This window comes from Neolamprologus multifasciatus, chromosome 2 (assembly GCF_963576455.1).
Source record: "Neolamprologus multifasciatus chromosome 2, fNeoMul1.2, whole genome shotgun sequence".
In the NCBI taxonomy this organism is placed as follows: domain Eukaryota; kingdom Metazoa; phylum Chordata; class Actinopteri; order Cichliformes; family Cichlidae; genus Neolamprologus; species Neolamprologus multifasciatus.
The window spans coordinates 2,346,515-2,369,775 of record NC_140440.1 but is presented as its reverse complement, the minus strand read 5'-3'; the positions used below and the strand labels follow the sequence as shown (position 1 = coordinate 2,369,775).

Sequence of the window (23,261 nt, the reverse complement as noted above, 5' to 3'; positions counted from 1 at the left end):
CATTTACTGTTTTAGCTGTTTGGTGGTGGTTGAAATGTAGTAATATTTATATTAAAAATCGATTCAGGATTTTAATGAATCTCTATCACGTTATCCAAGCTAGAATCGATTTTAATTGATAATCAAAACCCGCTAGTACCCGTGTAATCATGCTTATGTACATCTGGATAATGACACAAACTAGTATTTGGCGCTTCACTTTTTAATAAACTAAAAGACAGAAATCAGATTATAGGATCTGTAGTGTTGTTTATTTATATTATGGTGCTTATCGTTTGTGATATTTATTACTGTGTGCATACTTTATTAGGAGAGATAAAATAAAATAAAAAATTTCTTCCTTCCTGGTTCCATCGATTAAGGAAATGCTCAAGTAACTATGTAACACGTACGTAATCCAATTCCACAACACAGTGTGATGGGAAATCAGCTGTGTTTTTCTGCCCATTTTATTTCGAATCTGGCGCGAACCGGCGAACCAGTCCCTGAATCAGTCACGTGGTACGGACTGCCCGCGAGGCCTCAAACGTCACTGCATACGTAATCAAAGCAAGCCTCGATACGCGCTTCACAGACACGCCCCCGAGATTACCCGACACACGATTCGACGCTTCGACACACAGGACACATCACTACAATAAAGTTGTGCATTGTCTCTTAAAAATTCTCAGGGCTTCTCCCCTGAAGTAGCTTCACTCCAGGCCCTATCGTAAGAAAAAACATTAGCCAGTGGTGTGTCCTGCTGTAAATCATGTGATTAGATCATATGATTAACCCTTTGCTGTGGAAAAAAGTGATATAGATGTTAGCGCAGCGCGTCTGTATGCACACTTTCTCACAGTGACCTCTGCACTGTAAACAATACAAGGTCATGAATAACACACCACTGGTAAATTCACAAAGACACAGAAAGTGGCATTTAAAAGGTTAAGTCAGCACGGCTCAAAAGCCCATGCAACCCAGGATGTTGCTGTCACCTTTCTGCTCCTGTAACAAAGAAACATACATACATCCACCGTTTTGTCAGGTCAAGGTGGAGGTGCAATCTTGCATACTGGTGTCAACTTAGTCAAAGCTTTTGTCAGTCCAGTCAGTCCCCATTTTTATTTGCCGACAGTAGAACCTCTCGTGACGCAATAAGTTTCTACTGCCAGCAATGACGTCATTTCAAAAAAAGAAAAATAATTTAGACTGGATTACCTCGCTGAATCCTTTTTGACAGGGACTTGTTTTCTGATTGTCCCAAATAAGTGGCTTTCTCCCGAGCCCATTTTAATTTTGGAGAAGCTCACTTGCGATTGATCAACATGTTGTGTAGCGCTTTCGATTCCGATCTTGCAGGCCTGCTTGAAAAAGAGAAAACTGCCAAACAAAAATCTCAGTGCACTGTTAAAAATCAAAAAACATGAAGGCCTAGTTTTAGAAGTTGTCTAAGCGTACTCTCTTAGAATGATGAAAAAACAAAACTAATTGGCAGGTTCAAAGTGGTACCAAAAGAAAATGCATCAGCCACGTAAATCCCCAAAACATTCATCCACCAGTCACACACACCTCACACAACAGCAATATTCTATTAGAAAATGAGTTTTGGTTTTCCCCATGTACCCAGATGTGTGTCACGATAAGACCTCCCTCACACATCAGAAACCAGAAACTCAATAATCTATTGGTCCCCACTCATCTGACCCTCCCGCAGCATTCTGTTCACCGCTGATTCAATCATCCTTCCCCAAAAATAATACTAGTTCACTAGTCTATGTATCACTTCTTAACCTACTAAGCTAACCGGACAAGATGACGGTAACAGAAATGCTTAAAATGCTATTTGGTCTTCATGAGCTTCATTGCATGTGTGTTTGTGTTAGTAGGATTAATGCATTTTTCTGTTTGTGTAATTTTTGTGTACCTCTCCTTTTTGCGGTGCTCCAGACACTTTTCAATTCTCCACGCAAGGCAGTAGTTTTTTCCTTCCCAGTTTCCTAAACCCAAATTTCATTCCCACACTACAACAGCCTTCCTCCATGTTGTCCCCTTCTCCTTTGACTGTGGTCTCATCTCATCTCTGCCCCTTGCAGCAGTCCAGTGAGAGTCAGTTGTCTTTCAGCTTTGTCCTGTGTCTTTAACACTCTCATTTTGCCATTTTGCGCCAAAAGTGGCAAATGTCCAACTCAAGCAGTCTTTTCAAAAGTCCATTCACACAGTGAAGTTGCAGCTCCTTGGAAATGCACATCCATCCATCCAGTCATGATGATGCCATTTTTCTCCTTGCTGTCACTGTCTTGCACAGCTGTTGCTGCTGGACCTTTTCTTCACTGCTCAGGATGCTGCTGTGAGCTCTCGAGATCCATCTCGTTGTTCTGGAACTGCATTTCTTGTCTTCAGGGAGAGATTTTTGGAGCTTGTTTTCTCAGGGTGACAAACACATGGAAGTTAAGCTGTAAAATAATTCAGCCAAAACTTGGCTTGAGTGTTTCTAATCATGTTAACCTATAATTTTCTTCCGACTGCTGCATGTGGAAAATTGATCCGGGTCTGCTCTTCACCTGCAAGTGACACACTGAGACATTTTGATCATTCTTCTCATTACTTAAAACAACACATCTCCCCTCTCTGGTTCTGAACTCCCCTTTCTTAAAAACCCAGAGAGATTGTAGTTGTTCTACGTTGAAAAACACCAAACCCTCTTCCTATTTTTTTTGCTTATTTTTATCAACAATTCTGCTAAAAATAATTTTTCGTGTGTGTCCACCCTAGGGGAGCTGGTGGCCTGCAGTACCACCCTCTCCCACTAGTTGGAAACAACTTTTACACACATTTCTACACTCCTCTCTTTTTTTTTTCTTCTTGTTTTTGTTCCCCATTTTCAACATTTTGTAACCCCATTTTTCACTGTTTTTACACACATCAACTTTTCCCACACAACCATTCTCTGCAATCTTACACACCACACATCTACTCAATTCTTACCATACAGTCACGTATTGAGTTTTGTCTCTGGCCGCCTGGTGAAACGTCCGCTGCTACTGGATCTAGATCCCATATTTACATTCAGAGCGTCCCCTGCAATGGCCTTCTTCCCTTACCGGCAGAAAAGTGCTAAAATACCGTCACTCCACACACTGTATTGTGCAGACGTGATTATCAACGGTGGACTCGAACCACCATTCCCTGTGATGCACCGATGTTTTTGCAATTACTCTTGCAGACGACTGCTTTTCTTTTGCACAACACCGGAACCAAACACAAGCCTGGGGACTCTAAACCCAGGATTTTCCCTCCGGAGACTCGAACTCCGGAGCAGCAAGCACTTCACCACTCGGCCAGACAAAAAACTCCTCATAACTGTATACAAAGTTAGCTACAACTCACCCATCTGCAGAAGTCCCCTCAAAATCAATGATCTCGGTGGTGATTGAAACATACGGCTCCGTGACTCCTCCATTTCCTTTGCTTCAACAGCTGGTAGGACAAAGGTACCTTTTCCCTCAGGGGTGATCAGCCCGTCCACGGAACCGTTGTTCAGCGACCACACGGACCACCCTGCTCACAGCGCCATTTTGTTGTGGAAGTTTTCCACTTAAATAAAGCCTGCAGACGAGCGGTGAGTGGTAGCTAACATTCTTTAATCCAAGCACACAAAGACAACATACAAACAAGCTTGTGGAGCCCCCATGGCCGCGGGACAGACGGTCAGCAGAGTTCTCACTGAGCCTAGCATGGCTCTCAGTTAAATACCTTCTCCGGGAACAAAAGGCAGTACACAGCTGTTTCACACCTCAAGGTTCACACTCCCTTGCTACTTCCCAGAATCCTCGAAGAGACAAAAGACAGGTCCTCTGGAGTTCCTGTTTCCCCCCAACATCCTTGCTACACCCCCTACCATTTGTCTTACAGTATGAGTGTCAGACATGTTAATACAATAAATAATGTCATTAATATCTAGGTGAAAGAAATTCCTATACACACTGCAGGCCTACTTGTTGTTCCTAGAGTATTTAAAAGTAGAATGGGAGGCAGAGCCTTCAGTTTTCAGGCCCCTCTTCTGTGGAACCAGCTTCCAGTTTGGATTCGGGAGACAGACACTATCTCTACTTTTAAGATTAGGCTTAAAACTTTCCTTTTTGCTAAAACATATAGGGCTGCATCAGGTCGCCCTGAATGGATGATGCATTGAGTAGTTCTTCTTCAGTCACCTTTCTCATCACTATATGTTTATAGACCTCGCTGCATTGAATTACACTTGTTATTAATCTCTGTCTCTCTTCCACAGCATGTCTTTTGTCCCGTCTTCCTCCCCTCACCTCAAGCCTTCATGACAAATGGCCACCCATCCCCGAACCTGGTTCTGCGGGAGTTTTTCCTTCACGCAGTTGCCAAAGTGCTTGCTCATAGGGGTGTCATATGATTACTGGGTTTCTCTGTGTATGTATTACTGTAGTGTCTACTTTACTATATAAAGTGCCTTGAGGCAACTGTTGTTTATTGTTGTTTATTTATTTATGTGTATAAATAAAATTGAACTGAGTTGAACTAAATGTTAAAACTATCACTGTCTCCCAGTGCTCCTGTTTGCCACCCTCTTCCTTTGAATGTTTCCCTGTACTTCCTCATTCCACCACCAAGTTTCCTTGTCCTCATAATGCCATCAGACACTTCTAGCTGCATGTTTTAGTTTTAATATTCTGCTTTTATCCAGAAAAGAGCAGCTGAGGGATTTATCTTATTTACTCTGTCTCACATGGAGAGAGAGCACGCACTGAATTTCTTCTTTTTAAATGCTTCATCCAAAGAGCTCACAGACATCCGACCATCAATTATACACTATATTTGTTTTCTCCCTCCCTCTCTGTTTAACCCATAATCATAGAAAGCCCTTGCGTTTATCTTGTCCTCTTGTTTAAGCAGTCATTACAGTGGAGTAGCCAATTTTTCAACACCACATTTAAAAGTAGTTTTAAGGTCTCCTCTCTTGACTCATATTAAAACCGCTCCCTAACGATAAGAAAGATGTTTCACATACATATTCAGGAGAACGCTATTCTTTCCCTTTTCTACTCTATATAGAATGATTGTTGTAAAATTCAAAATAGGTCATTATTAGTAGGATTACCACATTCAGCCAACTTTACAGGGAACTTCACACCATGAAGTTTTGATCTCAAACCGGTATAAAAGTACAGAGAGCATCTTTGTGCTTTTTTGAGTACGTGATTCACAACAGCATGTTCTGGACTGTCTGTTTATGCTCCCATAATCCTTTAATTCAACAGCTGGTGCGGATCCCTGTTTGAGTAATCAGAAAATATTTGTGTTGCAGTTTGTGGTCAAACTACATGATATCCTTTGTGATACTCCATCATAATGTCCAGTGTGTTCAGTTTGTTGTTGTTGTTTGTCTACTCAGAAATGGTGAAGTCTGCCTTTTGTTTTGTACTCTTTAAATTTAATTATTTTCTGTATTCAGGTCAGTTCAAAATCTCTTAATAAGAGAATAGGGCTAGAGGGAAGATCAAAGTTATGGATTTCTGTTACATTATAGAGATTAAAGGATTGTCAGAATGTTAATAGGCTCCCCCAAACCTGGCAGTGTGCATAAAAATAGATGTAATGAGGAAGGCTTTAGGACCCAGGGGACCCAAGGGAGGGTATAAAAGAGGAAGTAGCAGCAGGTGCTCTTCTTCTCTCATTTGTACTGATGGGCGGCTGTGAACAATGGTTGTGTGAGTAGGTGACGAGCCTGAGAAGTTTTGTCTTCTACACAAACGGTTGTTTTAAACCTCTACAGCAGAGGTTCGAGGTAGTGATGGGCAGATGAAGCTTCATGAAGCACTGAAGCTTTTCATCCAATTGGTTCACCCCAGCGCAAAGCTTCTTGAAGCTTCATTTGCTCTAGTAGGACACCTACTGGACGTAAAAATATTAGTTGGCTTTGAGCCTCAGTCCTGCCCACATTTTATTCTGTAAAAACTAAATTTTCACTGCTTTTATGACCTTTTTAGTGGGGAGAACATAGCTAGGATTGAATGATTTAACAAATCTTTTAAATCCTTTGTCCTCCACAATGCTAGATGGGTGGGAGTCCTCAATCACCATGCTAACCAGGTCTTCATCTATTTGAGATTGTTCTCCTGAGGAAAGACAACAAAAACAAAGCACAAATATAAATATCACACACGTCACTTATTGTATTGTATAATATTATTATATCATTTAGTAACATTACTGCATGATATATTATCATGGCATTTGATGGTTCACCTGGTCTTGCTCCACAATCGGTGTTCCCCTTATTCTCCTGCAAAGCTCTGTAGTGCCTAAGCATGGATGAGGTGTTGTTGTTATATCCCAGCTCCCTGGCACATAGCAAACACTTCACCTTGTACAAAAGTAAAGACAGCTTAACATATGTTTTATTGCACCATCAGTATTATGAAAATACATCTTCTGTAGAAATTTACATACCTTGTTGGGAGGAATAAAATCAAAATGTTCCCACACAGGGGAGGACATCCTCCTCTTCTTAGCTGGCTCCATTCTCTCCTGACTTTCTCTCCTCACTCTCATAAACCTCCTAACTCTCTCCAAACTGTCTCTAACTCTCTCCAAATTGTCTCCAAACTCTCAATAAGCACAACTCTCCATCAAACACCCACATTTTTGAATGAAGTCTGAGGAGTTTATATCGCTGTCATATCTCGCGGCAAAGTTTGAACCGCTTCACGAACCAGTCACGTGGTACAGCCGGGCAGCGAGGCTTCGGACGTCATCATTTTCAGCTCCTCCCATAAATGAAGCAAGCCTCGATACGCGCTTCGCGGAAACGTCCCATCAATTACTCGACACACGCTTCGAAGCCTCGATACAGAACGTCACATCACTAGTTCGAGGTACAGGCTGTTTTTCTTTTAGTGCTTTTGTAAATTTGTTGAAATGTATTTGATGTTTATTGTATTGTATGTTTCTAGTAGTGATTTTAGAAGACAAGCCAGGTGTGCAGCAAACACAGTTGTCTGCTGGAGGTATGTTAACATAATATATTTGATATTAAAAAAAAGTATATTTATGCACTACAATCTAATTTATATTGTATTGCCGCCTGCAGGACAGGCTGCGCGTTTGAATTTGTCACTGTTTTTTCCTCCTTCTCTTTTTCGTTGCGTTTTTCTCCCAAGTTGGTTTTAGAGTAGTTAAAACTGTTTGTTTTTTATGCTGGGTTTGTTTTTATTTCCAATGGGCTGGTGCAATATTAGTCAGGCAATGTGCAATCCCTGAGCTGGGCACTTACCTTACGGGAATTAGGTCTTTTAGAGGTGCTCCGTGTGGATTTGCGGTGAATACGTTTTATTAAGAGTGATTTTAGTGCCACCAATTATTGCCTGAACTAAAACACTTAATGCGATAAGTGTTCTGTCGGGCTTGTATTTATTTGGGGTGGATTTGTTTCTCTTAAAGCAATGAGTATCTGGGACCGCCGAGGGAGAGCAAGCCCTCAGGTAATAGTTGCATTGCTGACAGGTTGCACCAATAAGACTATATTGTGGTCGTTAGTGACCTTTTCCATTTTGATGTTTGAGGCCTTTTGCAAACCCTTTGTTTTCCTTTAAAATAATAAATTTTAACCTATCTGACTGATATTGACCCTCTTGTCCCATTTATTCTGGGCTCATTCCTGTAAGAGCTTTGGGCCTGAAAGTTTGCACGAGTAGTATAGAGGCCCTTAGCGGTTACTCGGTGGCTTTTACTCGCTACATAGAGGTAGAGAGGAGGAAGCAAAAATACTGAACTCAAAGGGAACAACTTTTATCACCTCCATACGAAGTATAAAAGACGGATGCAGCCACAGTGGCATCACCCATTGGTTAGTGAAGCCCCTTTGTGATTCCTTGGACTTTTTGCTAACCTGATGTCTGCCAATAGAAACTGTATGGGAGGGAGAGTTGTGAAACAACAGTGTGAGCAGATTTTGACCTAAAACTGGTAATTAGGCTGCGACCACACGTACGCGGGTATGTTTGTAAACAGATTTTCCGTTTTTGTTTAAAAGAAAATCTCGTCCACACGTAATCGCAAAAAACGAAGTAAAACGCTGTCAAGAACATGCCAAAGCAACAGGTGGTGATGTAATCCTAACTGGGTAGAAATGTTGGCCAATCAGAAATCTAGAACCCTGGGCAGGAAAGAGTAAACAAAGATGGTGCATAGAAGCAGTTAGTTACTGGTATGTAAATAAATTTGCTGTTAATTAGTTATTGTAAAAGATATTGCTGTTAAAAAAGGATAAAGGAGGACTGTCTCACAATCCATTACTAAGCTAGCAAAAATAACTATTTTTTAAAAAAATACATCACATGTTCAATATTAATGAGCTTGCCACTGGCAAAGTTGAGTTAATTGTCAGGTGAAGAAAAATCATTTGTTAAACTAATATTTATCAAGCTTTGCACAATTAACCCAAATGGCATGTATAATAAAGCAGAAACTTGGAAACTAAGACAATGAAGTGAGTAACTGTATTAATTGTGGATGGACCTGTCATAATATGCCTACATACATATCACAGGAAGGAAACCCTGGTCACTATGATGGTTTGCTGCAAGGAGCAGTATAAGCCAAAATGGATGGATAAATTAAAGGAAAAACCTTAACCCTTACACCAAGGAGATCTGTCTCTGTTGTACTGTGGTTGCATTTTGCTGAGATATTTTAGTTCCACTTGTCCCTTAAGCGCAAAGGGTCACCATAAATAAATACAAAGTTCTTCTGAGTCATCACCTTTTTCCTATGGTAAAACCCCTGATAGGAGTCATGTCTTCCAAGATGCCATCCAAAGAGAATTCAGGCTCACTGAATTATTTGATTAAACTGCTCACCTGTCCCTGGGCTTAAATCCCTTTAATTACTGATGTGAGTCAGCTGTGTCAAAGAGAAAGGTGGCACCTCAGGCAGAAGAGATTGAAAGACACGCCCACACGGGCATCTTCAGGAGGAGGCCCTACTAGGGCCGTAACACCCCCTCCCATAAATACAAACCTGTGGTTTGCCAAATGATTACAATAACCAAAACAATTAAGTCTATAACCGTTTCATCACCAAATTGCAGGCTTTCCACCTACCAAACCCCATAGCAACGGTAAAGCATTTCCTGCGGAAGCTGCCAATCCCATCTCAGTGGGTTCACAACATTGACAGAGAGTGGCCCCAGACCCTCGAAACAATGTCCCATGTGATAGCCAGGGCTTTGAACCATCACATGTGGAGAACCCAGCAGGCAGCTAGTGGGCCTTACTGAAACGCTTTTCAGACGATTGCTCCGGTCACGGGTGTGCTTGTTAGCTAGGGGTGCAGGTCTGAGTGGTGGTGTTATACATGCTCTGTTCGCCTGCAGGTCATTTTGAGGACCTGGGGCATTGTCAACCAACAGCAGCTAAGGGCTAGTTGACCTCTGACACTGACCACAGGACCCTGTTATGCAACTATGACCCAAGTGTGGGTTCTTGCTGGGCCTGGCAACCTTGTCGGTTTGAAAACCACAGCTTATTTTTTCAAACTCGGGCCTCCTTCCCTTTGGATGTGCTTTCCGCTTTAGTGCCAGTTTGACACAATTAGCAACCACATGGCCAGGCTTGTGACAGAAGAAACAAAGTTCTAGATCTTAAAACCATAGCTGCATTGACCTTGTTAGCTGGCCCACACTTACCTGTCCAGGATGCACTATGGCACAGATGGATATCAAGTGGCAGGGTGGCAGCTTGCTGTAAAGTGGAAGCCCTCTGTTCACTTAAATAAAAAGCAATAGACTCAGGCACTGCATTCTTAAAGTCCTCCACCAGAACAGGCCTATCAAAGAGCTTTGCCTTCTCCCTAGCAAAGTCAAGGTAGGACTGACCCTGTGCCAACTCCAAACCTCGAAAATGCTGCCTATAGGCTTCAGGTACAAGTTCATAGGCTTGGAGAACAGCACCTTTGGTCTTCTCAAACTAGTGCAGTTGCTATGCAAATACACTGCAGAAGCTCTCAACACTGGATTCAAAGAAAACTGGAACCAGATGGATGTTATTGCTTACAAACAAGCCTCTAGACACCTGTGCACTGATAGCGGTATCATCCATTTTGGGGGCTGGAGAAGGCTTAGAAAACACACCCTAATTAAGATACTACCACACCCCTCTGCGAACTCAACAACCCAACAATTAACGGTTAACCACACAACTTACTTCAACTGGCCAACTGCCTATACATTAACAAATACAACTTACCTAGTTCCTAAGCCCACCAAACTATACCCATCCTCTGGAGCCTGCTGGGCTCGAGGTGACTTGAAAGGCAGAACTTCAGCGACTGGAGCCTGAATTGCCTACCCCCAACAGGGAACTAATCCCCACCCAGGATTACTCCAAAAATAAAAAAGACAAAATAACAAGAGAGTGCCCACAGGAAGAACTTAAACTCAGCTGGACACTCACCTAACTTAACTGGGAAATTGTGGCTCTGTAAAGGTGACAAAGAAAAATAACCAAAAACCAAATGCCACCAACTTGATACTCCCTTTCCAAATATCCTCGACGAGCCCCCACTTGTTACGTTCCCCTAAAAAGGTCCAGGTGGTGAGGGGGAAATAGCAAAAAGTGTCTAGGTTGGAAAAAAGAGACGAGGCAAAAGGGTTAAATCAAAGAGTTTTATTAAAGTTCCTATCAAACACTCAACTAAAAGAGATGGACAAGCCGCTATCACCATTTAAGGAAACAAACAAAATGTATTGGTCAATAAAGTAAAAAGTGAGTCAAAAAGAGCAAGCTTGCTCTTTTTGACTTACTTTTTACAGCTCTCTCGCTGGTATGGAGTGTGGACAGGAATCACGCTCAAAAAACAAACATGCGATAACTTCATATCCTCCTAAACAACATTCCTTCTCTCAAAAACTGAAACAAGGCCTGATAACATTTATCCCCCGACTCCTTCTGTAATAACCCAACAAGATCCAGTTTCATATTAATGCTACTGAGATTTGACCAATCGTCTCCTCTCTACCTTATACTTCCGACTATGTGGCTAGTGGCTTCCTTTGCCAACCTATCCGCTGCTTCATTCCCCCTTACCGGGAAGCCGGGACCCATACAAACACTTCTGACAGACCCATCATATGTATCCTGTAAAGAGTTTGCTGAACCTCTATTAAAATATCTGACCAACCTTTCGAATGACCATTCTGTAGACTGACCAAGGCTGCACTTGAATCTGAACAAATAATTGCTTTCAATGGCCTCAAATCTTCCACCCACTGTACTGCTAACAGAATATCTATCATTTTTCCTGTAAATACAGACAATCCATTATTAATCCTCTTCCCACTTTTTACCATAAAGTCCAGAATTACTACAGCCACCCCCACTTGACTAGCTGGAGTCTTTGAAGCATCCGTATATACTTGCACATACCCATAATACTGATCGATGTAACCCTGAACTATATTGGAGTCTGGACCGCCTGCCCTGTCCTTACTCTTCTGGCGCAATAAAGCAATATCTACAGCTGTTTCAGGAAGTAGCCATGGAGGGATTGCAGGCCTCGGCACTCGCTGACATATGTCTAAGTGATCCAATTTACGTTCTCTAGCTCTTTTTCCCCCCCCCACCACCCATCCAAAGCTCTTTAACTCCCTCCTGCCCTGGCCCAGAGCTCACCTGTCCCTGGGCTTAAATCCCTTTAATTACTGATGTGAGTCAGCTGTGTCAAAGAGAAAGGCGGCACCTCAGGCAGAAGAGATTGAAAGACACGCCCACACAGGCACCTTCAGGAGGAGGCCCTTGCTAGAGCCGTAACAAATGGAAAAGAGAATTTAAATTGATTTAAAACTAGCTTGAACTGCTTGTCAATTCCCAAGTGATCTTTCGTGGAATATAGTGTCCTGTCAACAGAGAAGACATGGACTGGAAGCACTAAAATGACCAAGTGTCATCAACAGAAGGAATCAAAAAGCTAGATCACTTTTGCTCTTTGAAAAAATAAAAGCTAATATTGAAGTCCTGACCTTTTGTGACTGACATGTTTCCTGTCTTCTTGAATGTAAATTAATTGCCTGCTAGCAGAGCTGTTTTAATTAAACTCAATACAGCTGCCACACAGTCTGTGACATCAAGACTTGAATCTCATTAGAATACTATAGACCTTTTATACCAGTTAAGGATACTATGATAACTGTACGGAAGCGTAGAGCTGCCACCCAGGCAAAAGAAAAATACAAGTGTATCACGTTATAACGTGAAAAGTTTATTGTTCTAACAAGATACTTTTCCTGTTTGTACAATATACTATCATGTTTGTACAATATACTTTTCACAGTTGTACAATATACCTTTCACGTTTGAACAACATAATATCACGTTATTACAATATACATAATTATCACGTTCGTACAATATAATTATCACGTTCGTACAATATAATTATCACGTTCGTACAATATAAATATTATATTGTACGAACGTGATCATATATTGTACAAACATTAAAAAAAATACCATTACAATAACATTTTTATTGTAAGAACGTAAAACGTGTTGCGTTCGGAAACCCAAATCCATGGTAGGTGTGGAGAGCTCACGCTCTTCAGAACTGGCACTTAACTTTGAATGCCCTGCTTTCAACATGGACACAAACACTGATAGCCCACTTCTGAGATTTCTTCGGAATCGTGGTGTACCTGAGGACTGTCTCTTACGAATGCTACAAGAACGCGTAAGTGCTCTCGTGAGGGGGAAATTTGTAAAACTCGCTTTTTACGAGTAAAAATATGACATATTGCTAAGTTAGCAACCACAGCGGTTTTCGCTTCTCTCGCTTTGACTGCGTAAGGACGTAAAGGTAAACTGCATTGGTGTGGATCTATATGGAATGGAGAATGTAAAACAAATTAACCCGCTGTATAAAACTGGGTCGTTGTATGACCACATGTTACTACTTAACCCATATGCAGATTCCAGGTTTCTTAAATATATCGCTATATTATGTGATGCACTATGTTTCCTTGTTTATCTAAAAACAAATGAATTAAACTGTGTTTATATTGATATTTGGCTTCAATTTAAAAAAACAGTGAGTTCAACCCTTTGTGCACTGTGCAACTGAAAGATACGTGAATACTAATTTACTTTTTCAAAAGTGGGCGTTGTATATACTGTAATATTTCTATTAATAACATGTTAGATAATCTCATTAATGTTGCTGGCATAGAGAGATGAAAAGAATAAATGCTAAATATTGATGGCTGCCACTAAAATAATAACAGACAATTATCAAAACACATGTGAAATGTACATACATTTTTTTTAGTGAGGTACCTCATGTGGTGTGGCAGCAGGTATACCTTGTACTTCTGTATAGTAATAAATATCTCTGTTATTACAGATTGATGCCACAGTGATTGATTTCATGGATGACAAGACCCTGTCTGGTTACATCCCAACATATGGTGATCGGATAGCTGCCAGGCGGTTCTGCTTGGAAAACAGTGGTGCAAGTACTAAGGAATCAAGAAAAAACTCACTGCTTGAAAAATTGAAGGAAAAGATGGCAATCAATGAAAATGAGAAGAAACCTGATCATGAGGAGGCATTTGTTTTTAAGAGAAAAAGAACATATGCAAAAAACAACAAATGGGCTGAGAAAAAGACTCGACAAATTGAGTTAGGGTGGATCCATGAAGGTAAGCAAGTGAGAAAGCGCAGAGGAGGAGGAACAAGGACCTTTGATGTGTCCAAAAACTCCAAAAAAGCTGACATATTACAGTATGCTAAAGATCTTTTCTTTCCAAGTGGAAAAAGCAAATTTGGAAGATGGGAGGTGTTCAGTCATAACATATTAGACTATCAGGAAGAGGCCGTATTTGATGAAAATGTCACAGTTGGAGAACTCTACTCAGCACTTAAAATGGGAATGTTGAGATTTTACTTGTGCACAAGAAGATTTTCCAATGATGAAGATGATGAAGAAGTTTATGATAGAGGGAAAACACATGTAAACAATGTTACACAACTGACTGACTCACATCAAGGAGATGAAGAAGCTTCTCACACTGTTGTGATCTCATCATCAGAATCTAGGAATGCTGATGAAGATGTATTATTCGACACATCTGAGGTAATGATTGGACCCTACCTTGGAGAGCCTCTGCCTTGTCAACTTGATGACACTGTAATAGATGAACCATTCCTGCAGTTTGAGGAAGATGATCTGGTCATCACATCCATTACACTTCCTCCAACAAACACAACAGTCAGTAGTCCAGATACATCTATAAGCAATGAAGCAATAAGCTCTGCAGGATCATATGATGTTGTCTGTGTTACCATCAAACTTCACAGGGTTACTATTCTGGAGGAGATGATCAGCCAGTTCAAAGATCCAGCACTCCTCATACACCCTCTAAAATACACCTACATTGATGAAAAAGGAGCTGATGCAGATGGTGTATCAAGAGATGTGTATGCTGCATTTTGGTCAGAGTTTGTGGACAACACAGCTGAAGGAGAGGAGTTCAGAGTACCATCACTGTCTCCTAAATGGCAGGAAGAAGAGTGGAAATCCATGGGTAGAATTTTACTGAAGGGATTTCAAGACCATGGATATTTCCCTTGTCGCCTTGCTCCTGTTTTCACAGTGGCACTCATCTTCGGTGAGAATCAAGTATCAGATGATCTGCTGTTTGAAAGTCTTCTCTTTTACCTAAGTCAATCAGATAGAGATCTGATAACAAGGGCACTAAAAGAAGATCTTTCAGATGAAGACAGGGATGAGGGCTGGATCTCATGGATCGCCTGGATGTATCAGTGCTTCCAACCAAAGAGAAATTAAAAGGCCTTCTTCTGAAAGTCGCACACAAACAATTAATCCAAAAACCAGCATATGCCGCAGAGAAAATGTCCTTAGTTGCAAGCCACTTCCTAAAAGAAGCTTTTCAAAGCCCACAAGATGTCCTACAAATGTATGAAGATAAAAAGCCAACAACGAGAAAGCTTTTGAAGTTGCTTACTGCCTCTCCCACCACTCAAGCAGAAAAGCAAAGCTTCAGATTTCTGCACCAGTACATCAGAGGACTTGACAATACAGGGCTCAGAAGGATGTTCAGGTTTCTTACTGGGTCAGATGTCATCTGTGTTGACAAGGTTGAGGTACTGTTCACGCCTGTGGATGGACTGGCACGACGACCTGTGGCACACACATGCGGCCCTCTTCTGGAACTACCATGGACATACACGTCCTACCCAGAACTACGAAATGAACTGGACAATGTTTTGGCTGCTAAAAGCTCTTATGAGTTCAGCATAGCTTGATTAAAGTCCATCATGTTTAAACCAAGAATGAAAGGTTTGCACTAACAATGACTGGCTATGAAGCTCTAAAGTTTGTTAAACCCACAAACAGGGAACACATCATTGTATAAAAAAAGAAAGAGCTTAAATTTCAGGGATATTTGAATTTATTTTCAAAAAATTGTGGATAACATCAATTTGCTTCCACCATGAAAAATGTAAATTTCAGTTTAAAATTTCATACTTAAAAGTTTTACTAGTTTAAATGTTAAATAATTATGTTTAATAAGTTCATATGGTTAGCAGCAAGAGGTGAACTATGCTTATTATTAGTTCTATCTATCATGTGTCAAGGTCCTTTTCCACAGGTCTGTGGTACAGTTTTGTAGGATACAACATGTCTGCTAGAGGGGATGTTTTGTTTAGTAATAATTCAAAAGACTTAATATTAATTATTTTCAAGTATATATATATTTTTTACCTTTCCACCAGTCATTTGTTTAGAACATATTTAAAGGGAATAACTTTGGAAGGCAATGTGTTTGATGCAATAGTTGACTGGAATAAAAGACACATAAGTTAAGTTTTGTAGTGTTTATCAAGAGTCCGTGTTTTCTTCTCCTTGAACACAAATAAAAGGGAGGCTAACATCTAACAGTGTTTTTTAATTATTAAATAATGCAGAATTTTTACATTTACCAGTTTACAAGAAACTGTTCGTGGATGAATAGCAGTTGCACAGTGTGTTCAGTAAAATTGAAAACAATATTTCATGAATGAGAATGTATAGGATCAGCAGTTTAAAAAATGTTTTTTCGACAGTCTTAAAACAGAAATCAGATATAATAGAAATTCAGTTAAAAAATAATTGGAAATACCAAAAGGTTGAGATTATTCAATGCAAGTCTTTCTACTGATTTATTTTTAAAACATTTTGCGTATCAAGCATTTACTTCAATGTTCTCATTTCAATCAATAAACAGGTGTCAGATGTTTTCTTTAGATGGGAAGCAAACGCCTGTTTTTTGCATAAATGCCTCAGTCAAAATATTTAAAAAAAGAAAAGCAATACAAATACAAGGACCTGCTTTAATTTTGATTCTTCACTGGAGTACGCAGATTTGGTTAAATAAATTTAGACATGCTAGCTTGCTACTATCTTCAACCGAAAATCCAAACAAAATAATAATGATTGTCTTTTCTATTGTTTATTGCACAAATAAAACATTGTACCAAAAAATATGTGCGTAAAAATTCCCAAAGCCCAATTATATTTAGGTTTATAAGTCCTTCAGTATATAGGTTCTCAGGAAGAGATACAGTTCAATGGATTCATCTGCTGTGCTTGGTGGAAGTAAGAAGTTCTCTGACATTATGAGGCAACACAAGCTGAAAACGGTTTCATCACAGGTATAAGGTCCTCTCTGTTGACATTCTTGCTTACAAGCATCCACTGCCTCCCGAGAAACCTCTTTCAGATGATCCTGTCCTCCAAAGAGATGAGGGATGGTGTACAGGAGAATCGGACGTCCACTTGGAGCAACTGCATTTCTGCTTCTGCGTATTATGTGGGTGTTCCACATATGTGCAACTTGCTGCAGCTCCTCCTATTAAATATTAAAAATTAAAAATCTCATATCAGTAAAAGAACACATTTCTCTTGGCTCAACATGTTACCCAAAACGGCGCTGGCACGGCTGGCAGCCTTAACCCAATTTCCCTCGGGATGAATAAAGTACAATCAATCAATCAAAAGCACCACACAGTGACAGTCAGAAAAACAGAGTTTATCAAAAATAAGACAACAACAACAACAACAACAACAACAAGAATAACAGTGGTAGACACGTGATACTGTGTAAAATTTAAAGTAATTATTAAACGTGAATTGTTTTAGACAGTGTGATTTTATGTTTCTGGCCAGTGAAATATGCATTTTTTCATATCCTGAACGCAGTGATAATAGGGACGGTGCATGGTGGGTGTTAAAGCAAACTTTTTATTCTCTCTCCGTGTCTCTCTTTCTCTCTAACACACAAACACACACACACACACACACACACACACACACACACACAATGACTCATTAAAAGAATATAAACATGGTTACATACCTCGATGACATTCAGGCACGTAAACAATATGAGCTGCTTGTCCAAAAAACATCCAGAAAAGCAGTCATGGTCTTTTAGTTCCTGGAGACGATTTATCCAGTGCTGAGCATGATGTCGTCTCAGAAAGGCCCACCAGCCTTCAATACGCTGATTGTGATTGCTGGATCCAGTAATAAAACAGTTTCTGACGTTCGGATCCATAGTCCAGCGCAAGAATCGTTGTATCTCGGCCATTATGACATTTTCTGTTCCCAAATCAGAGCGAATCCTAGCAGGTGTTCCCATCCTCTTTTCAACTTCTGCTATGAAATATCCAGCAATGACTTTGGGATCATTGTTTGTTGAATAGGCATGAAGCCAAATCATAACTCTCGAAAAGCCATCAATAGCTCCATTTATACAGATTCCAAAAGGCTTCAGTTTGTCATAGGAGTCAACATGCCACATGAAATTTGGTCCAAGATTTACATACGTGCGTCGCATTAGGCGATTTCTGCGTCGTTGCTCAACACCGTAAGGGTCAAGATATTTCAGTAAATGTCTCACAGTACTCTGCGTGACAACATAACCTGCCTGAATGCAGTTCAGGTGGTGTAGTTTGTATCCATGGAGCCTCCCGTGTCCCTTCAGTTGATCAATAAGAAATCGTGCCACCTCAATTGGATCGGACTCATTCTTTCTCCTGTACAGTCCCATGCGTTTTAGGTTTCTTCTAAGTGTCCGCATGCTTATCACAATACTGTCCAAACTGCTCAAAAACAGCAAAATCTCCCCATGCCTCAATCCAAGCATAAAATAGAACTTAATTAATTCCAATAAACGAGCCATTTTCTCGCACTTTGATCTGCACTGTCACCCACTTCACTATGTTTTACGCTTCCGTAGTTTTACGGCAATCATGCTCGAACAATAAAATATATGTTATAACGTGAAAACTTTATTGTTCAAACAATATAATTATCACGTTCGTACAATATAATATTTATATTGTACGAACGTGATAATTATATTGTACGAACGTGATAATTATGTATATTGTAATAACGTGATATTATGTTGTTCAAACGTGAAAGGTATATTGTACAAACGTGATAGTATATTGTACAAACAGGAAAAGTATCTTGTTAGAACAATAAACTTTTCACGTTATAACGTGATACACTTGTATTTTTCTTTTGCCTGGGTGGCAGCTCTACGCTTCCGTATAACTGTACACTACACTACAAAGTGAAAATACAGCAGATGGCAGTTTAGTAATATTTAGCAATTTAAATAAGATGGATGGAGCTGAAGCATGTTACTTGATTTCAAAAATATTGATATTATAAAAACCAGTGCTTCTGACCGAGGATTAGTCAGGTAGTGGAAGAAATGTTTTGAGGATTTTGTAATTCAATTGATGTGCCTTCAATAGAGGAAGAAGGGTCTGGGCATGAGAGGTGTCTTGGCCATAAACGGGGGTGAGGTCACTGAGGTAGCTGTTCAAGGCAGTGGTTCTGCTTTTTTAAGAAGGGGGACCAGAGAGTGTGTTACATTTTCAGAGATCACAATTCTCAGCCTCCACTGGAAGATCTGTGCCAAGGTAGAGCAGATAGTCCAGGATTTAAGAGAAACAGTACAGTTTTTGTTCCTGACAAGGAGCACTGGACCTACTCTTTATTCTCTTTATTTTGTTCAAAGGTGCATAGGACGCTGCAGGTATTTATTAAAGTCAAAGAAAGGAATCTGACTTACAGCAAACTGCAGACAACAGATTCAGCACACAGTGTTTTTTCTTTTTTGCTAATTCAGTGAAACCTGTTATGTCACATACTGAAGTGACATTTCACTAGCTAGAATTACATGCTAATTCCCATCTTTAGCGTCTCTCATATAATGTGAATTCAGTGTCTGATCACCTGAGCAGACATTTCCTGAAAGCACCAACATGACCAAGCCGGCCATCAGTGGAAAGATTTAAAGGGCTAGACTGCTTAAGATTTCTTTCTCTTTTTTTAGACAGATAACATAGACAAGTGTTTTTTGACAAACCAGAAAAAAATGTATCTAAACTGTGTGACGAAGCTGCTTAGTTTGGAGGAGAAGGCACTGTGACTTAGAAGATATTTTTTGCAACATGACTTTGTTCTCATTCATAGTTACATTGCAGCAAGCAAAAACGAATGTTCGTTAGAAATTGTTGCTTCCCCGCAATCAGCTTCTGATAAACCAACAATGTTTATACAAAATAATACAACTCATCATGCTGCAAAATGGATACAGCAGTGAAGGTGATATAATTACTATACGAAAAACTTTATATTGGAGTCCTGATTGGAACCCAATTAAGAATCTTTGGAAGACTAAAGATAATGTCATGGATAAGAAATGCACGACATTTAGCTAACTGTGGAAGGGAAAATGGAACAAGTTCAAACCAGAGCAATGTGAGAAACTGGTAACATGGTGCAGGCGAAGTTACTGTAAGAAAAGGGCCTGTGCACTTCCTACTGGTCAGTGATTTCACTTGCTTCAGCTACACCTTTGTTTGTTGGAATGATTTTAAATGTAAAACAAAAAGCAACTTGCTTTTAATTTCTCTCTGTATTAATGTAAAAGTCAAATCCCAAAACACCTTTGATTTGATCCTGAACTCTTTCATCTTTTCCTCACCACAGGGTGGCACTAGCAGTTTGAGGAGAGGAGACGGATAGAGAGGAGCAGGAAAGAGAGGGAGAGCAGCAAAGATTGATGCAACACGGCACAAGTCATCACTGCGACAATGCAGATTAAAGCAGAGGAATGAAAAGAGGAAACAACACGAGAAGAACCTGACAGGGCAAAAGAAGCGGAAACAAGAAAACAAGATGCTTTGTCAGGAGCTGTATTTGTATGCTGCTCACAGTCCCTGTAAATTAGAGAAGAGAGAAGTGTGAGGAGGAGAAAGGGAAATGTGTATATGCATGTGCGTTTCTGTGTGTTTCAGAGGTAGGATGGGGGTAGGGATACAAAGCTGGACAACACAGCTAATTCAGATAGCAACAATTCAGAGCTGGTTTTCTCATTTTAATGTCCATCATTGAACACACACAACAAATCTGTGTTGCCAGACTGATTGTTGACAGTGAGTGCACATGTTTACAGGATATTCTTGATTCCACTTGAATTACTGCTGTCTTCTTCTACTGTCACTATGTAATCCCAGCAGTCTGTTGAAAGCCCTGTCTACTGAAACCTAAAGGGAAACATGAAGCCACTACTCGCCAGATGAACCTCTCTCATGTCAGTGTGCCTTGGGACAGGATACAAAGAGGAGTTTAAGAAAATCTACAAAAGCTCTATTTTCTTTCTTTCAGTATTTATAATGCAGCTTGACTGTTTCAGCTGATCTTCACATGTCAGATTGCTTCTGTCACATGTTGTTTTTAGATGAGTTTCATCTTGGGACTTCCTGTGCCTTTTGACTACTAAAGTAGACATAATAAAATGGTACTTGAATTCAATTCAATTCAATTTTATTTATATAGCGCCAAATCACAACAAAAGTTGCCTCAAGGCGCTTCATAGATACAGAGAAAAACCCAACAATCATATGACCCCCTATGAGCAAGCACTTTGGCGACAGTGGGAAGGAAAAACTCCCTTTTAACAGGAAGAAACCTCCGGCAGAACCAGGCTCAGGGAGGGGCGGCCATTTGCTGCGACCAGTTGGGGTGAGAGAAGGAAGACAGGATAAAAGACATACTTGAAGTGTTTTTATATTACAGCTTGAAGTTCAGGTAAAGTTCATGTCCACAAATGAACATGGAAATGCTGATATTCAATACTGACTGAAGATGTGTACACTTACTCTCATGGTCCTGGGCCATGTTGGCCCAGCATTCGTAGTTTTCATGTGTTTTGTATTTTGTTCTTCATTTATGCCTTTGTTCCTAGGTGGTTTTGTTAAAATGTTCCTCATTTGATTTCTCCATGTGACTTTACCCCGTGTGCCCCTCTGTGTATCGGTGAGCCCTCGTCTCCCCTACTTGTGTTTTATTCCATGTTTTCCCCAGCCCGTTATGTCTGTGCTCTCCCTGTGCTTTCTCTCTCCTCCTGTCTGCACCTCTGTGTACTTCCTGTTTTACTTTGACAGTCTCCCGTCAATATGAGTCTTGTTCTGTTTGCTCCTGCCGTGTCTTGTTATGATTATCTGTGTCAGCTGTGTTCCCCGTGTGCTCCCACTTCCCTCGTTAACCCTCTGTGTATTTATGTCCATGTCTCCCTCAGTTCAGTGTTGTGTCGTCAATATCTTCTCCCCGAACCTGTGTGCCTTTCTGCGTTCCCTCGGTTCTTAGTTTAGTTTTGCCAGTTTAGTTCTGTTTCTTTGTAAGGCCTGCACTAAAGCAGTGATTTTGAGTTCAGCTCCTGTCTCCGTGAGTTTTGCGTTTGTGTCCTCATCTGCCTCCACACAGCCAGTTCATGACACTTACCAGTTTAGACCACAAATGTTTTCCCAAGCTGGCTCATTGAGTACAAGATCAAGAAGACAGACGGACTACTCTTACATATTTTCTTTCGCACTGCATGGGGCTCTATTATTTGTACATTGTTGCTTAAATTCTACTGTTTGGCTGTAGAGGAGCACAAATATTACCGATCCTAATGCATGAATGTTTTCAGGGTTGGTAAGGTAAAGCACCAAAACATGACTGTCTACTCATGTTTTGGCGCATTACCTTAGCAACTTTACCAAAACTGAGGCACGTGTGGGGCAAATATTCACTGCAGATGTTGGTAAAAGATGACAATACTTTTTTTTTTTTTTTAACGGATTTACTTTACCAAATGGACCATCCCAGTCTTGCTGTAATGGTTTATTTGATTCACCTTTTATTGTTTATTTTATTTTATTTTCACTTGCTAAATATGGGACAGACTTGACTGGGGAAAAGAAAGGGGAGAAAGAAAGAGGGAAAGAAAAACAGAGGGGAAGAGGGATGGGGATAAAGGGTAAAAAACAAAAACCAACAAAATAAGCAGACAAAAATGCATATATCAATCACCTGGATCAACTGTTGAGAAAGAAAAAAGAGAAAACAAACAGAAGAAAAAAAAGAGCAATATAATAAACAACATCACGATGATCTATGGGAATATAACAGTAAATACTAAATATTAAACATTATTGTGCAGCACATAAGATTGACAGTGTGCTTTGAGGTAGGAGCCAAAAAGGGTGTCGTTTGTGTGTGTGAGCACCCGTGTGTACACCTGTGAGCATGAGCGCGCTTGTATTTAAAAGATTGCTCCATGTAATGATCTTCTAGAGGGTGTGGGGAGCCACAGCCCCGTCCTCCAGGGCATGAAGCAGGCATGGAGGAGATCAAAACTCCAGACATCCAGAGGCCCCCAGAGACCAAGGAAGACCAACAGAGGGGCAGCCGCACCACTATCCCAGAAAGAGTTGAGGAGAGCCTCAGATGAGGGGTCACTCAGCAGCCGCGGAGCAGAAGCCAGGGGAGGTTGCAGTGACAATACATTTTTAAAAACCATAGCTTATGAAGAAAAAAAATCTAAAATTAAAATCATAATCTGTTTAACATAGCATTATTCCAAAACCAATTTAACTTCTGAGACTCTGCAAACATGGTAGCTTATGCCTAGTCTTTGCCATATTATTGTGGAGGTCATCTCATTAGAACACTGTCACAGAATATACTGAATAATGGCAAGGTACATGGTCAAACATTCAGTCGCTGACATCTACATTTTTAATCACTGATGACTCTAATTGAAGCTGTGCCCTACGACACTCAGGTATAGGACTGGCTATTAGTAGATGCTAATCATGAGTCAAATATAATATCAGTTAATATCG

At 40.3% G+C, this 23,261-nt stretch overlaps 2 long non-coding RNA genes and 1 pseudogene across 2 annotated transcripts in view; 2 read left to right on the top strand and 1 right to left on the bottom strand.

Annotated features, from left to right (window-relative positions):
- The first annotated feature begins 5,118 nt into the window (after positions 1-5,118).
- On the top strand, positions 5,119-22,031 carry LOC146523818 (uncharacterized). The gene is made up of 3 exons (XR_014877295.1): positions 5,119-5,797; positions 6,966-7,019; positions 20,080-22,031. It is a non-coding gene; the product is annotated as an uncharacterized LOC146523818 (long non-coding RNA).
- Positions 12,493-15,494, top strand: LOC146523819 (uncharacterized; annotated as a pseudogene).
- The window catches only part of LOC146523816 (uncharacterized), a 98,743-nt gene continuing 96,988 nt past the window's right edge, over positions 21,507-23,261 (bottom strand). The window contains exon 3 of the long non-coding RNA XR_014877289.1: positions 21,507-21,527. This is a non-coding gene — a long non-coding RNA (uncharacterized LOC146523816). The remainder of the gene's footprint in view (positions 21,528-23,261) is intronic.